The sequence below is a fragment of the Meriones unguiculatus genome, assembly GCF_030254825.1.
Source record: "Meriones unguiculatus strain TT.TT164.6M chromosome Y unlocalized genomic scaffold, Bangor_MerUng_6.1 ChrY_unordered_Scaffold_23, whole genome shotgun sequence".
Taxonomy (NCBI): domain Eukaryota; kingdom Metazoa; phylum Chordata; class Mammalia; order Rodentia; family Muridae; genus Meriones; species Meriones unguiculatus.
Genome location: NW_026843709.1, coordinates 34,711,222 through 34,715,788, shown reverse-complemented (window position 1 = coordinate 34,715,788; position 4,567 = coordinate 34,711,222). Strand labels below are relative to the sequence as shown.

Here is a 4,567-nt window from a genome sequence, read left to right as displayed (position 1 = left end):
GATATGCCAATGAAAATGACCAGACTGAATGGAGTCTCTATCTTTCAGTCTCTGTCACTTTCTATATCTGTTTTTATTGTCTAAGTCTCTCTATTTCTGAAACTGTCTCTCTAGCTCTTTCTCCCAAGTAAATATTTGGAAATGTATGGAGGTATGGACTTGTTAAATAATATAATTCATTTTGTTTCCCTAATTTCTTTCTCATCTCTTTTGTCTTTCATATACAGGAGGGCTACTCTTTTTTTTTTTTTTAGTTAATTTGGTATCCAGTCACTTTGCTGTAGCTATTTATCAGCTGTAGGAGTTCACTGGTAGAATTTTTGAAGTCACTCAGGGATATTATTATATATCATATGCAAATAGTGATATTTTGACTTCTTCCTTTCAGGTTTCTATTCCCTGGATTTCTTTCAATTGTCTTATTACTGCAGCAATGACTTTCAGAAACATGTTGAAGAGATATGGTGAGAGGGGGCATCCTTGCATTGTCCCTAATTTCAGTGGGATTGCTTTAAGTTTCTCTTCATTTAGTTTGATGATGTATAGGCTTCCTGTATATTACTATGTTTAAATATGTGCCTTGTATCCCTGATTTCTCCAATACTTTAGCCAAAAATGGATGTTGCTTTTTTTGTCAAATGCTGTTTTAGCATCTAAAAAGATTATTATGTTTTTATTATTATTCAGTTTGTTAATATGGTGGATTACATTTATGGATTTTTGTATTGAACCACCTCTGCATATCTGGAATGAAGCCTACTTAGTCATAATGATGATATCTTTGATATGTTCTTGTACTTGATTTGCAAGTAAATGCAGCATCATTGTCCCAGGAGTAGATGGTGTGTGTTTCTCCTATGCATTTTTTTCCAAGGAACCATCATTCGAGGACAAGTATTTGAACCCCTTTCTCACAGGGTGGAAAACTGCTTGGAGATGTAAGACTGCCATTCTTAACTCCTGTAGGAAGGGAAAATAATGTCTTTCCAATGTTCCACTTTGCCTGGGTGCAAAGGGAGGCTTGAGCTGCCACCCTAACTTTAGAGTAGTTTTCATTCTGACCTATTACCTAGACAGGGGAGACTGGTAAGCTGTCCTGATAAATACTCTGCCGTGGGCCAACCCACCTGGGAGTCCCTCACCCCTAGGATAACAGGGAGTTGGATATCAGGTTAGACACAGGTAGGCAAAATGACAGAGACCATACCAGGTAGTCTTGGTTTGGATCTATACGCTTTACTGAAGTCAAGTCAAAACTTATATAGTGATTACATAAAGAAGCAATTTGAAGTTTATATACTTCCCGAGCATTCAAACTTTTTACCAACTATATAAAGTTTACATTTTAACTGAAAGTTTAACCTGGTAGAAGCAGTGTCTACAAAAAATATTGGCCTAAAAGCTTTTAATCAAAACAAATACAAAACCTTAAACAAGTGGTGTTTGTACAGTTTACTGCTACTAATTAGTGAGTGGAAGGGCAGGGACTGTCATTGCCCTGGGAACTAAGTCGGCTAAAGATTTACAACCCCCCTAGAGTTAAGCACTGAGATGAATTCCTCCTGATTGTCTTGCTAAGAATTTACAACCTTTCCTTAGAGATAAGTTGCTTGAGCTAGCATGTCCATAAAACTTATAGAATAATATAAAACCTTCTGACCTCCTATGTTTGCCTATCTCCCTTCTGCCTCATCATAAACACCTGTGTTTGGTAATGGTTTTGTAGTAGATTTACTGCAGTGGGAATATCCAGAATATTATCTTAACAGATCCTGATTAAATATTTTCTTTAGAAAGCCCTAAAACTCTTGTCCCTTTATTGCCTACAATGTTTTTTTTTCCACAAGCAATTCCTGATGCTGAATCTGATTTATTACCTCTCCTAAAATTTTATTTTCCTTCTACTCTTATTTGCTAAAGCTTTTAGCAAACTATTAAAAGTGTGTTTCCTTTAATAGTTAATTGTACTGTTCCAAGAATCATAGAGAAACAGCAAAAAAGCTCATCAATCCAATCTTGCAACCGAGTAAGCATGGGACTTTCAGAATACATCATTTTGGCTTAGATGGCCATGTTAGGGTTCTTGTTATAGACCTCCAGGGAGCATATTTATGATGAAAATGTATCTTCCATCTAGTAGCACAATCTATTGATATGCTACACTGATGACACTGGAGAGGGTGTAGCAATACTCTCTTTGGTAAAGCAAGGAGGATGACATCTTCCTAGTCCTGAAAAGTTAAGAATATGTTTTACTTGTGTTCCTCCAAAGGCAGGAAAACCCAGCATCCAAGTGTTGTTGCCATAAACAAGGACTTCTGGATCATCCCAGGAAACTGGATGTAGTAGAGGTGAATTAGGAACATATGACTAATAAATGATCATTTTGACCGAAGAGGTCTTCATTGTAATCATTATCATTGTCAGGAGAAAACTCCTCACCCACTTGTTGCACCAGGCATTCTAGGAGCCATCGAGCTGTATCATTTTCCTGTGAAAAAACACAGACACATCATTGTTCCCATATGAGTAAACTCCTAGGCATATATCCAAAAGAGGCTCAAGTATACCACAAGGACTTTTGCTCAACCATGTTTGCAGCAGCTTTATTTGTAATATCCAGAACCTGGAAACAACACAGATGTTCCCCAACTGCAGAATGGATACAGAAATTATGGTATATCTATATAATGGAATATTACTCAGAAACAAGCAAACTAGGAAATCATGAAATTTGCAGGTCAAAGGTGGGAACTTGAAAGGATCATCCTGAGTGAGCTATCCCAGAAGCAGAAAGACATGGCCAGTATATACTCACTCATAGACATTTAATATAGGATAAATCTACTGAAATCTGTACACCTAACAAAACTAATCAAGAGGGAGGTCTCTGCCTAAAATGCTCAATCCCCATCTCAAAAGTCAAAGAGGATGGACATCAGAAGAAGGAGAAAACACGGCACAAGTTAGGAGCCTGCCACAAAGGGCCCCTAAAAGGCTCTGCCCTACAGACTATCAAAGCAGATGTTGAGAATTATTGCCAACTGTTGTGCATGAAATCTAATGAAAGAAGTGTGAAATAGTCTGATCTGGAGAGGCCAGCAGCTCCACAAGGAGAGCAAAAGAACAAAAAAATCTGAGCACAGGTTTGCTGAGACTTATACTAGAACTAAGTATCATGCATGGTGATAACCTAGAACCTCTGCACAGATGTATCCCATGGCAGTTCTGTGTCCAATTAGGTTCGACAGTAATGGGAACATGGACTGCCTCTGAGATGAACTGATTGGTCTGCTCTTTGATCCCCTCACCCTGATATTGGTCCAGCCTTACCAGGCCACAGAGAAACACAATGCAACTTCTCTTGAAGTGATCTGATAGAGTAGGATAAGAAGCAAGGAGAGGGAGTCTTAATCTATCAGTAAACTTGGGGAGGGGCATGCATGGAGAAGAAGGAGGGAGGTGGTATTGGGAGTCGAAGGGGTTTTTGGAGGGGTTTTTGGTGAATAAAGTGTAATTACTAAAAATTAAAGTAAAAATATTAAATAATGTAATTCCTTTTTTATTTATATTGTAAGAGGTTGTCTCTTGAGGTAGATAGGCCAATGAAAGTGACTAGCAGAATGGAGTCTCTCTTGGTCACTGTTACTTTATATCTTTGTTTCTCTTGGTATTGGTCTTTCTATTTCTGAATCTGTCTCTCTAGCTCTCTCTCTCTCTCTGACTCTTTCAGTCTCCCTCTCTCTGCTTGCCATTTGTGGTTCAGTGTGAAAAGCTCTCAGATTTGGTGAACTACAAAATGAGTGCTTCCTGATGTGACATACTGGAAGGTCTCTGTAAAAATATAAGCGATGTCTCAATTACATGCTTTTTGTTCAAAGATTTGCTTTGGGTAGGGAGGATTTTCACAGAAAATAATTCATTGACTGAGGACATATCTGTGAATTTGACAAATAATAATGGAATCTGTGATAATGTGAAACACACAAGTCAAGAACAGGTGACTTTATTAATGACCACTTGAAAGAAATATGCGGTGCTCACTTGGGCATTGCATATACTAAAATTGAAACGATACAGAGAGTATTAGCATGGCTTCTCCACTAGGATGACACACAAATTCATGAAAAGTTTGTCATTTTTCTTTTTTTTTTGGAGAAATTAACAAAAACACAATTGGAGGAAATTGTGGAGAGAAATAATTTAGGGCAGAAAACAGGAACTACAGAGGTAACCATAAACAATAGACTATAAGAGATGGAAGAAAGAATCTCAGATGTGGAAGATACAGTGAAAGAAAATGTTAAATCCAAAAAGAATTTCTGACATAGACCGTCCAAGATTCCCTCCTCCAAGGCCCAGAACATATTTTTTCCACATTTTTTTATGTATTGATTACAGTTTATTCACTTTGTATTCCCCCATAAGCCCTTCCCTTCTCTCCTCCCACTCTTTCCCTCCCTACCCCTTCTTCACGCATAACCCTCCCCAAGTCCACTGATAGGGGAGGTCCTCCTCTCCTTCCTTCTGATCTTAGTCTATCAGATCACATCAGGAAGGGCTGCGT

The 4,567-nt window shown here is 38.1% G+C and overlaps 1 non-coding gene across 1 annotated transcript; it reads left to right on the top strand.

Annotated features, from left to right (window-relative positions):
* The first annotated feature begins 4,038 nt into the window (after window positions 1-4,038).
* On the top strand, window positions 4,039-4,143 carry LOC132651596 (U6 spliceosomal RNA). Its single transcript, XR_009589183.1, has one exon. It is a non-coding gene; the product is annotated as a U6 spliceosomal RNA (small nuclear RNA).
* The last annotated feature ends 424 nt before the right edge of the window (window positions 4,144-4,567 follow it).